Here is a 13,363-nt window from a genome sequence, read left to right as displayed (position 1 = left end):
GCCCTAAATGAAGAAGTCAGCACCCAAAACTTTATACTTGGTCATCACTTTTCTAGGAGCCTCGTATATTAGGGAACGAAGATATTAATTTACTCTGTGTGTGCATGCCTGAGTGCATGCAGCCATGTTGGAACGAGCCGGTCCGGGACCAACATATGATTTTGCACACTCCAGATTGCTTAAATACTATTTTTTAAAGACCTGACTAGCTTTGAGGAGTTTAATTTTATTCAAATATTGTTCTTTCCAATTAAAAACAAAATCTTTAAATAAGTAACAATCTAGCAAGGCGAAAGAATTGGTTTGATCCTGGTAACTCAGGTTTGACCTTTAAAATCATACTCTTTAAAAATTTTATGGAATTAAAACACAAAAAATGTATATAGATTCTTCTAATGGCTAATCAGATAGAAATACACATGAATTAATAAAGCATCACTGAATTTTCTAATATTGTGTTTCACTTCTGATTATTTAAATTTAACAAAAAGGTCCTACTGTATAGCACAGGGAACTATATTCAATAACATGGGATAAATCATAATAGAAAAGAATATAAAAAAATGTATATATGTGTGTGACTGAGTCACTTTGCTGTACAGCAGAAATTAACACAACATACTATACTTCAATAAAAAATTTTAAAAATTAAAATTTTAAATTTAAATAGATGAGATTTTTGCTCAGATGAAAACTATAAGATCAGAGTCTAAATAAAATGTAAGACTAGGGCTTCCCTGGTGGCGCAGTGGTTGAGAGTCCGCCTGCCGATGCAGAGGACATGGGTTCGTGCCCCGGTCTGGGAAGATCCCACATGCCGCAGAGCGGCTGGGCCTGTGAGCCATGGCCGTTGAGCCTGCGCATTCGGAGCCTGTGCTCCGCAACGGGAGAGGCCACAACAGTGAGAGGCTCGCGTAACGCAAAAAAAAAAAAAAAAAAAAAAAAAAGTAAGACTAGAAGGCCCAGTAAATAATTGTAGATAAATGTATGAGAATATCCGGATGGCATGCAGCATATGTTTTTATTAGTAAACCTAATTTTGCATAGTCTTAAAATTTTTTATTAAAATGGGCTGTTCATAAATCCTAATGCACTGTCTAATCTTCCTACCTCGAATTTCTCTCAAAACAGAATATTAAAAATAATTAACAAGTCAAAGCAGGGAAAGAATTCTAATAATCCATCACTTTGAATTCCAGGATCACAAACTGATAGTCACTACTTATTGCAAATGACTCCTGATCTTATTTTGATTTTCAGGAAAGCAAACCAATAATAAAAGAATTGAAAGTGACCTTTTCATTTAAGTGAAGCAGGCAGAATAAAATATTTAATAGCTTTTAGAAAGCAAACAAAACATTGTGTGGTCTTAGTTGGTTTAAATTTGCTGGAGAGACTGCTTGTCTGTCTAGCCCTTTCCTCTGGAGGGAAAAAGTAGCTCAGAGAGCAGTAGTTTGGGGCCACTAGGTGTATGGCCACAGTGCTCTAGATTTTCCAGTGGTGTTCCACTGCATAGAATAAAATCCAAACTCCTTCCCTTGGCCCCTTCCTCTGTCTCTGTCTCATATTCTACCTCTTGTGCATCCTTCTCTATTTTCTAGCCTCAGCAGCCTGTTTCCTAGCCTCAGCAGCCCATTTCCCTTCTTTAAACATGCCAAGCTCATTCCTACCACAGGGCCTTTGTACCTGCTTAGGATGAACTTCCTCAGATCTAAACAGCTCTCAATTCAAAGGATACCTTTTAGGTCTTTCCTTGAGAGCCTCGCTAAAATAGCCCTCTCAAGATAATTTGTTCATCTGTTTGTCTGCTTATTTATTTTGCTGTGTTTGTTTTCTGTTTATCCTACCTAGAATAATGGACAAGCTTCTTTTTGCACCATGCCTAGAACTGTATCTGACACATATTATGTGCTCAATAAATATTTATAGACTGACTGACTCTCAGGGTGTTTCACGGATGGCTCTGTGACAGTCTGATTTTGGTGTAAGAACTAACATTTGCATAATCATTTTACAACTTACCAAGATTTCCATGTACAACATCTTGTTATATTCTTAGACGCTTATATAAACTGAGAGGAAATGAAGGTAATGTATTGCTGCCCAATTTCTACAGTTTAGATAAGGAAGGGGTCACGTTGTTACTCCTATCCAGTGGTGTGGTTGATGTCGATTTCATACCTTTCACTGTCATTTGTCCACTTTTCATGAGCCCCAGATGGCGATGATGAACTGACGGGACAGCAACATATGTACCGCAGATGGCTGTGTGAACTCTGTTAACAAATCCACCCACATTTGGCATCAGTGCTACCTGATCTGACCACCAAGCTGCTGCCATCACCACTAGGCACAAAGTCACCTTTACCTTTTCATGTTAATTCTGCTTAGAATACAGAAAAAATGCTATACGCTTAAAGCCACTGGATATTTGTTAGTGTTACAAAATATCTCCAAGAAAACTTCTATCACATGGCTGGAGAACAATCAAGGCTTAGACTTATCACTGGAGTAGGTATTTTGCCTGAAATATGAAGATTTTCTTTTTTGGACTTATGGAATCTTTGGGTCGGAAATCCACTCTTCTAAGTGAGGAACATAAACAACAGAAAGGCATAGTAATCTGTAAAAATCACTTAGCTAGTTGGTGGTAGAGCCAGGACTGAAGGCAGATTGTTGCCCTCCTAGACCTTCCAATCTATACAATTTACGCCTCTTTAGAAGTTAAATCAGACACTGGGTAATTTTTTAGGGCTGGAAGTATGAAAACAAGGAGAACAAGATAAAAATTGAAGTAATTTTTAGGCTGTGATGATACTAAGTGATTTGGATCTAATAAATACACATAAATCATTGATTCACTTGACAAATGTTTATTCTATATCTGCCTCATTGTAGGCTTTATTCTAGACACTGCGGGTACAACGGAGAATATGATAGCATTTCTTTCTCATGGTCAAATGGGGAGGCCAACAAGTAAATGTGTAATATCAATGGATCGCACTAGGTGCTGTGATAAAGACCAGAACGAGGGAATGAAGAGAGATGACATTCAGGAAGGGTTATCAACCCCAGTGGTGGTGCCCAGGAAGGGTTCCCAGAATCCTGATTCCAAGATGAGATCTAAAGGATAAGCAAGAAATAGTTGTGAGAAGAGGGAAAATGTTCCAGATAGAGAGAAGAATACGCATGTCAGTGTGGATGCATTAACGTATCTTCCCATTCACTATGGCCAAAACAGAAAAATAAAATAACAATAATTTTTATTCTTCTAGGATCTTGTGAACCACAGTTCCTTGCATGGAATCACACATAGCACTTCAGTACCTGGATCGCCTTAGATGTATCTGTGTCGGCGCAATCACTTTATAACAGATTCAACATCCTGGCAAAGTGGGTTACAGCAAGATTCCCCTGGCTGGAACTGTATGGGGCAGGGCTTTATGAACTTTGAAGAAGGCCAGGTTCACATTCATCTGGATCACCTCCACACCTTCCTCAGAAAGTCTGTGGTGCCTATCACCACTATGTAATTAAAAATAAGCACGTTAAGAAGGCACTGTGCCTGATAACCTTAATACCCTGTCACAAATGAGCAACATAATTTTATGCTTGCTCTAACTGCCTTAAAGCGTTTAGGGAATCTTTGTAAATTAACAACGCTGAAAACGAAAAGCAAGTGAATTGTTTTTCTCAAAACCTATATGTTTATAAATCATCTTCACAATAATCACAATCATCATAAATTAGAATTTTCTTCCCTAAGGATAATCAGAAATAGATGTTAATCACAACCAAAGCGGAATGCTCCATATGTTTTCTTTCAATCTTCGACCAATTGATGCATTCATTTCAGATATTTGTCAAAATCTCACGTTTCGTTTCTAGTTTTATCAAATCAGCCAGAATAATTTTGAGTATACACATTGCTTCCGTCTTTCATTTAAAGGTAATTATGGGGCTTCCCTGGTGGCGCAGTGGTTGGGGGTCCGCCTGCCGACGCAGGGACACGGGTTCGTGCCCCGGTCCAGGAGGATCCTGCATGCCACGGAGCGGCTGGGCCCGTGAGCCATGGTTGCTGGGCCTGTACGTCCGGAGCCTGTGCTCTGCGGCGGGAGGGGCCACAGCAGTGAGAGGCCCGCGTACCGCAAAAAGAAAAAAAAAAAAAAGGTAATTATGGAAAGCCATCAATTTCCTGAGCCATCCATTTTTTGCTAGGTACGGGGACATAGTAGGTTCTTATCTGCAAGGAATTTACAGCAAGGGAAGAGTAGAACTGGAGGAGATGCCAGGAAAAAGGGCACCCATGCCATAGTGGGCTGGATCCTTTAGGCCCTACACCCCAGAACTACTAAATCGGAATCTTGGGAGGGTTTAGCCTTGAGACTCTGCTTTAAAAAGCAACAACAACAAAAAACGCTTACATTATTCCCACACATGTTCAAGTTTGAAACCATTTTCTTTGGCAATATCAGAGGTCACTGAAGAGTCTTAAGCAAACAAGCAGGGTGAGGGGTTAAATGTTTTAGGAGAAGTGCGCTGGTAGCCATGTGAGGAGGGGCAGGAGATTTTAATTTTCCAATGCAAACTGGAATTTTCCAATGCAGTTTTTTGACATGGCATCAATTATAGGATGAAGGATGGGGTGAGATGAAATAACATTTAGGATTCAGATGAAGAATTAGTTTCACACCTTATTTGATATTTTAACTGGTTGAAAGTTTAATATTTTATTTATTTTGTCTTTTTGAGAAAGCTTATTCCATTGGATCAAAATAGTTTAGTCAAAATATCAGGTCACAAAGGTGATAATGAATTGGAACTAGGCAAGCACAGACAGGGAGGGCACAAGAGTCAAAGCAAGAGACAAAGAGGATGAAATCTAGGGCAACAGGGACAGGATGGGAAGAAGGGAGTCATATAATAACAAGGGAAACATTAAAGGACTTGGTCCCCAATTGGAGGGAAAAGACAGGAAGCAAAATAGCTGTGACTTTTTTTACATAAAAATTCATTATTCTGGAATTATTTGAAAATGGAACTTTATCTTAAACGAGATCACTTTACAGAATGGTTCAATGGAAAACAGAACAAAAGAAAGTACAGTTCAGCATCACCCTTCACTGTTCTGAAAACAAACTGCATTGATGACAGAGTTTATGCATCAGCCTTGGATTCAGGACTGGCTCCTCTGCTTTGGGCCTCACCACACTGTGCAACAATTGTATGCTTGTGCGCCTGCTTCTTGCACTGCGCCATGAGCACCTCAGCAGTAGGACCCAAGCTCGCTGTTCTGTTGCTACTGTGATGCACACAGACAGGCCTTCCAATCTTGGTTTTAGAATACACAAACTGATTAATTAATTGCGGCGCTGATTGGAAGTAGCACTTTCTGGCTTAAAATAACTTCCAGAAAACCCCTACTGCATGCCTCTGCTTGCTCTAAGGCCATCCCTAAATACACTGTCCTCTGGCAGTATCCTTGTCCTGGAAAATCCACATGAAAGGCACTCCAGGCAGTCACACGGTTACTTAGGACACTGAATGTCCTATCGGGGAATAGTCTGAATGTGAGAGGCCCTGTGTGAACTGTAGCAGATGGCTTTCCAGATGTTTTTCGTGGTCAACAGCCACCATTGGTTTGACTTTGGAGATATGACCTGGATTTGCCCACGGTCTTTCAGACTGAATTCTGCAAAGCTTGCATAAATGAGTGAAAGGACTGCTAGTTGGAAAGATTACAGTTATACTTGCTTCATAGGATTTTTTTAAAGCACTGGATTTGCTTTTAAGACGTAAGTTGCTAACATTCTCCAGTTCAAGACAAGTCTAGAATATTAGAACTGAATGGGGCCCGGAAGATGATTTAATTCAGTCCCTGTCTTATAAATGAGGAAACTCAGTCCCACGCAAGCTAGGTGAGGTGTGTAAGGTCTGTGCGTGCAGAGGTTTAGAATTTAGTTCTTGCAGCAGTTTGTCTAATGCACAAGGATTCTGCTTTAGGCTTATTTTGATTAAGTGCTTATTGTACTTTCTCATTTACACCTATTGTACATTTCTTCTTAAATTCCTTCTATTTCTTTGGTGCTCATGTTTATTTTCTCTGTGATTTGCGGTTAATAAAGTTCAGTCAAATGGGATGACTCTAATATAAACCAGCCAATATCATTATTGGTCCATTTCTATGCAAATCAATCATGTCTGTGATGTATAGTGAAATGAGAAAGAAACTTCTATGGTTCAACAAAAATGTCTACTCAGTGGGTCTGATCTTGAGTTAGTGGAAAGCATTTGTAACTACCACTTATTTAAATGTCAGGACTGTGCTTAAGCCTTTCACATATATCTTCATATTTAATCCTTATGGTGAGCCTATGAGGTAAGATTATCCTCTCTTCACAAATTAATAAACTAAGGCTCAGAAATTTAACTTGCCAAGGTCACACCATTAAACACTCAAAGAGCTGATGATCTGGGACCCAAATCTTTGTGACTTTGTAGACCCCAGCCTTACCCATCGTGGAAACTCCTAAGAAGCCCATGGGCTGCCATGTGAATTTCTTCTCAGAGGGTCAACAAGATTCATGGAGAGTGAGAAGGTTGCGAGGTATTTCACAATGGCAATCGTTTCATAGACTATGGGGTCATTAAAACCAAAAGAGGAAAAAATAATTGGACTCTCTAACTCTTTGCTTGATCCAGCAGAAAATGCTTATGTAAAGCAGATTTGGGGGATGTATGGAAAAATATTGTATCTGGAGGCTGCATCACTCCTTGAAAGCAAAACGCTACGATCGGGTTAATACTTCCACATTACGTGGCCCTCTCCTAAGCTGTGCGCTCACCACAGTGTAGTCCACTGGACCTGCTCCCCTTACTTTCATTCCATTCCATCCCCTACCTTTCTGGTAGTACAGGGCTCCTTGCCACAGCCTTTGTTGCCAATAACAGCAACCTTGCAATTATAAATTTTAAAAATTAATGATTTAGCTTCAAAATTTTTAAATGGTTGAACACATTCATAGAAAAATCATAAAAGTACTTTATTTCTATATATTAGATCAAACTTCTGCAACTATGTGCATCTTAGTTTGTATTATATTTCATTTTTATTTTATATATTTTATTTCACCAGAAGTATAATGAGAAAGATTTCTTAATGGTTTCAGTTTTTTGAAAAAAAAGTAAATTCTGCATCAGGAATCAGGGAAGATGTAAGAAATGTCTCCAAGTCCACATTCTAGCTCTGCCCCTGGCATTTTCTGCGGCCTTGGCTGAGACAAATCTGAATCTCTTGAGATATATATTTCACTCACTAAAAACCACGTGAATCCTAAATACCTAGCTCTTTCAGAATCTGTGAACTTAGAAGATATTGGAAAAACATTTTAACTACATAATAACATAGGACAAATATGGAGGGATAGGTTTAATTCCCCATCCCCTTAAAAAAATCCTCATCCAGGATCTGAATGCTTTGGAAACCCGGTTATTTAGTTATTTAGTCATTAGAAAGGTTGCCTGCCCGCCTGCCCCTGTGCCTCATGCAAACCACTAGCAGATTTTGATGTGTGCTTACGAGGGCAGGCAAAGCACTATCTCCTGTGTGTGTGTGCGTGCGTGCGTGTGTGTGTGTGTGTGAGAGAGAGAGAGAGAAAGAGAGAAAGAGAGAGAGAGAGAGAGAGAGAGAGATTAAATCTTTATTCTCATTCTGGATTTTAACACAAAACATCTAAACAGACTGACTTGTGAATGACTTTTTACATATCAACCTACTGAACTGGAGAAACAAAAACGTCCTCTTCCTGGGTTTTTGACAATATGGCAACTCTAATGTGATGTGTATTTATAAATCTTCCCTACATTCAGAACAAAGGTTTAACTTTGTATGTGGTATTTTTCATTCACAAAATATTTATATAGAACTAATCCTTAATCAAAAATATGTGTTTGGGATGAATTACCAGAGTGAGAAAAGAAAGCAATTAGCATTTAGAAAATGCCAGGCTTCAAGGTTTCACCAAAGAGCAGTTAAAAAAAAAAAAAGTAATTTAGGCACTAACATGGTTTATTAAGTAGAAAGAACTCATATGTTTATGAGTTAGCAAGACCAATATCAGATAACACATTCTATCAATAAAGGGGAGCTAAAAATGAAGTCTATGCTACTTGCCAGAAGGGAAGTAACAACGGGTACTCAGTCTAAGAGAAAGCTGAGACACTTATTTTAAAAAAGCAGCCTCTCCCCCAAAGATAAACATGAAAGTTACAAATAACTAACACTTACTGAGCACGTAGTATGAGCCACTCATTGAGGTAAGCATTTTAAAGACACTGAGACAGGAACAAGTGTAATCCAGTTTTACCGATGGGAAAGCTGATGTTCAGAGATGATGAGTAACTTTGCTCAGTGTCATCCAGCTAGTAAAAGGCAGAGCCAAGTCTGACAGATTCTGAGACCCACAGTCTTAATTACTGGAAGCTCTGAAATCTCAAGATCTGGAAAATTCTTAGAGAGTTCTACAAAAGGCCTGAATTAAGAAGATATGCCGGGGAAAAAGAAATGTAACTGCGTAAGTGGGTGAGTAAAAGAATAGGTATAATAAAGGTTAGAAAGGTTTGAAATTACATATAATTAATAAAAATAAAACTGAACCTTTGGAAAAGTTGAAATAGAAATATATTCACTCCTATGAATATACTCCTATGAATTATTACGGACTAAGGTGATCAAAAGGTACAAACTTCCAGTTCTAAAATAACTAAGTCCCGGGGATGTGATATACAGCATGGTGACTATAGTTAACAACAAGGTGTTGCACATTTGAAAGTTGCTAAGAGAGGACATCTTAGAAGTTCTCATCACAGGAAAAAAACTGTAACTGTATGTGGTGATGGACGTTCAGTAGACTTATTGTGGCGATCATTTTACCACACAAAATATTGAACCATTATGTTGTACATCTGATACTAATATAATATGTCAATTATATCTCAATTTAAAAAATAAAAAAAGATATAAAGCCCCCCCTGAAAAGAAATATATTCATTCCTTATTTTAGTACAGGAAACAAACCTATGTAATATAGCAACACGAAAACCATGTATTACATGAAACAGATTCCCTATTGAATAAGCACATTTAATATATTAACTGGAAGTTTGTTCAGAAAACAATTATAAATCTATTAACTGAATTTTCTTTTAAATATTTTCAATTTCTATGACCATCTGAGCTGCACACTGCTTGCTGCACTGTGATCTAACATTGTTAGTTTTATCAGCTTTTAATAAAGTAATGAAAGCGGGAAAAGGAGAAATCATGATAAGAAGGCCAGTAAACATTTTATGAATTTTTGAGTTAAAGTATCTCACTGGGCTGAGTCTATGAAGGAAGCACTCATTTTGATTATTTAATAGCATTCTTTGAGGCTTCTTGAGTGCTGGGTACAGGAAGATGAGTAAGATGTGACTGATGTTTCAAGGAATTCCCAGTGTAGAAGAAGACAGTGGGAAAAAAGGCATGATAATCAGATCACATAGGTTACCTAAATTCAGATTGTGGTTCCTGCACTTCCAAGTTACAAACAACCTTGGGAAAGTTGTTTAGCTTTTCTGGGCCTCAGTTTCCTCATCTATAAAATGGGGACACCGTTAGTACCTATATCATTGGATTATTATGAGGAAGATGTGTTAAAACAAGAAAGAGATTATAAAATGCCCTGGTACATTGCAAGCAATCAACCAATGCCAGCTGTCATTATTAGACCCATGATGGATGGCACAACAGATGGAAACACAGCGAATAAAGAGCCTGACTACCTAGCGATGTGAAGGAAAACATCCCAGAGAGCTGATAAAACATGGGTAGGCTTGGTGACTAAGATGAGTTCAGGGGAGAAGAAGCAGTGAAAACAAAGGTAAAGGGCAGCAGACATTTGGAGGTAAATGGCCCCTAGTAGGTATGGCTGGATGCTATAGTGTGAGTGTCAACTGTGAGGGAGGGGTTCTGGGGCTAGAGCCTGGTAGCCTGTATCCTTTAAGTCAGTGCCTTCCAAACAGCGTTCCTTAGAGCCCTAGATAAAAGGTTTTGTGGGATTGCCTCAGACACTACTAAGGAGAGGCTTGGGTGGGTAAGGTGCCAGGTCCCCTCCCTAGTTCTAAGCAGAGCAGAACTGCTTCTATCTCTTTTATATATTGTGTTTTCATGTAAGATTTTTGTTTGAATAAAAGGATCTGCTCCTTAAAAACTATTTGAATTTAAAAAATGATCAAGGATGGATAAACAACAAGGTCCTACTCTATAGCACAGGGAACTATATTCAACATCCTGTGATGAACCATAATGGAAAAGAATATGAAAAAGAATACGTATATATATATATATGTATAACTGAGTCACTTTGCTGTACTGCAGAAATTAACACAACATTGTAAATCAACTATTAAATAAATAAATAAATATCCACTCAAGTTTTGATCAAGGAAGAAACATGATCAGGCTTGAATTTTAAAATAATTTTGTGATTCCTTATTTTTTTTAGCAAAGGTTATAAAATCCCTTGGTATGAATTTTTCTGATAGATAGGAAGTCAGTATCGCTATACTTCAGGCTTTAACAGTATTGCTATACTTCAGACTTTAACAAGACTGGGGTAGGGTAGAAGTGATGAGTGATCACGTGCCATGCTGAGAACCAGGCAAAGCTCTCAGCGGCATTGGTACCACCCCTTGCGGGTGCTTTGCGAATCTCTGCAGATGGTTTTGGTTGTCATAAAAATGGAGAGGGTGCTCCGGCATTTAGTAGGTGGAGGCCAGGGACGCTAGACACTCTGCAATATACAGAGTAGTCCCCATTCTACCTGGTTTTCACATATGCATGAAGGTAAAACACCTGGGTATAATTACAGAAGCCTGTAACCTAACTTTTTTACACAGAGTAAAACACAAAGTATTTTTAGTATGGTTCTAGTGTATACTGAATTTATCAGGAATGGAAGTGCTGTGTGAATGGAGGAAATGCTGTATTTTGTTCAATTTTTTTTTTAATTTGCCAGGAGTGTTCACTATTTTGAAAAGTAACAAACATCACAAGGCATTTGAGTTCCCAATACACTCGCCCATATCAGTCAGCCTTTGTAGCTGCCACATTCACTATGAGTCTCCAGTGAGTCTACCTCTGGATAGATGCAGGTGTCTGATTACTTCATTATGTCACCAATGCAGTTGTACTCCAGGGCATTTATGTATTTTTCCCTTATATTACAGGCAGAGCATTATATTTATTTCTTTAAATAGTCTGTGCAGGTAGTTTATCTTGGAATTTCTCTGAGGCAAATAAAGATGTCTCATAAAATATTTGCTATAAAAATGGGGCTTGGAGTATGACAGGGTTGAGAGCCAGTGTGTCAAAGTAACACAAAAGTATTTTCAAACCACTCAGTTTCTCTTATACTATGGCGGACTGGGAATCAAGTTCATTTCTCAGTTTGACTTTAACTTTTCCAAACAGAGGCCATTTTTATTCACATGTTGTAGAAAATGATGGAGGGTGATAAAGCACTCCGAAGGCAAGAAGACCACTGTGTGCATTCAACACAAGGGCTGGGCCATTAAGGTGCAGAGGGGTTCATCTGGCAGGTCCAGACCACAGTCCTGGGCAGGATGCTACACGTTATTGTATGTCTACAACTTGGGAAAATGCACTTCCAGCATCAGGTCCTATTCCAGCTGCTTGTCTTGACACCCAGTCAAAAGTAATTTCAGGAAGTGATATATTACAACTTTCCCTTTTTTGTATTGGGGGCAAACAGTTTTTAATAATTTGTTAATACATATTGTAGACCTATAATCACAAATATGCGACTATTCATTACAGGTCAAATTGCCCAGCCTTTAAAAAGAGTCAAAATATAAATTCTTTTTAAAAATTACCATGTTTTAAAAAACAGGCAAACCTTAATTTTCTTCTTTGGTCTTTCATCACTTTGGTCTGCTATTTTCATCAAATTGTGCCAGTTCATCAATAATGCTTTTGCCAGCATGTTATTTATGTATGTCCAAAGCAGGATGCTGTCAACTCCTTTGAGACATCCTGGGTCTATAGACCTCTCAACAAATTGACCTCAGGATGGACTCTTTGGTTACTTCATATGTTTGTTATTCTTTGACAAAAGCTTCTCTGGAGGCTGCATCAAAATGCTTTTTAGTCCAGACGTGGCCCCATGCTTACTAACTGGCCATTTTATGTTACAAGTACATTTCTAAGTGTTATCTTCTGCTTACGGAAGATAAACTGGAACACTAAAATTTTTTTCCAAAGAAAATGAAGAAAAGGCGTGGCTTTATAATGGGATAGGAAGCAGGGAGAAGGAGAGAGAGAGGCCATGCTTTCTACTCATTAACTTTCCATTAATAAACTAAGATAAATTCTTGCTTTATAACTCTAATGGGTATTTGTGGGCAGCCTGTTGGCAGGCACCATCTTAATAACAAGTAAAAATATTTGATTCACAGTCCTAGAGGCCTTCCTCTTTTAATACCAATGTTAGTTGTATCTAATATATATGCAATCCTAGTAACTGGTAGTTTACGTAGGTCTTGAGACCACTTATTGCTATTTACTGTGGTTGTATCTTTAATTAAAACAATAATTTCCATGGATAAATAAAATAGCAAAGCTTAATTCAGAACTAGGTAATACCCTACTTCCAATTTACCTAACTGTTAGGATTAATGGCAAAAAGTAAATGTTATAATAATCAGTCATTATTTTTTATCTTTCTTTAGCAATGTAATGAGGGGAACAATTTTTCTGATTAATCAGAGGTCCTTGTGGCATGGACATATATACACTACCAAATGTAAAATAGATAGCTAGTGGGAAGCAGCCACATAGCACAGGGAGATCAGCTCGGTGCTTTGTGACCACCTAGAAGGGTGGGATAGGGAGGGTGGGAGGGAGGGAGATGCAGGAGGGAAGAGATATGGGGATATACATATACATATAGCTGATTCACTTTGTTATACAGCAGGGACTAACACAACACTGTAAAGCAATTATACTCCAATAAAGATGTTAAAAAAAAAATGATTCACCCCAAAGGCTTTTCTAGATAACTAACTAGATCATAATATCTAACTATATTCTAATTACAACCCAAATATCTAATGAAACAATTCTGAAGTAGATAATTCTTGTGACTTTTAAGAATACTAATTAGGCAATTAGGTATCTTGAAAGAAAGATATTTATTAGACCCTTTTTGAGCTCTTAATATAAGGATTTTGGTCTTAATCTTAAAATAGGTATTTGAAAAATATTTATTCACCCTGAGCAAGGTATTGTGCAAGGTGCTAATCT

General features: G+C 38.1%; 1 protein-coding gene across 1 annotated transcript in view; it reads right to left on the bottom strand.

Annotated features, from left to right (window-relative positions):
• The window catches only part of LOC307187808 (uncharacterized protein), a gene marked incomplete at its 5' end in the record, with an annotated part of 610,289 nt that overhangs the window by 184,823 nt on the left and 412,103 nt on the right, over positions 1 to 13,363 (bottom strand). The window lies entirely within an intron of this gene.

The sequence above is a fragment of the Stenella coeruleoalba genome, assembly GCF_951394435.1.
Source record: "Stenella coeruleoalba genome assembly, chromosome: 6".
Lineage (NCBI taxonomy): Eukaryota > Metazoa > Chordata > Mammalia > Artiodactyla > Delphinidae > Stenella > Stenella coeruleoalba.
This window is presented reverse-complemented; position numbering and strand designations above follow the sequence as displayed.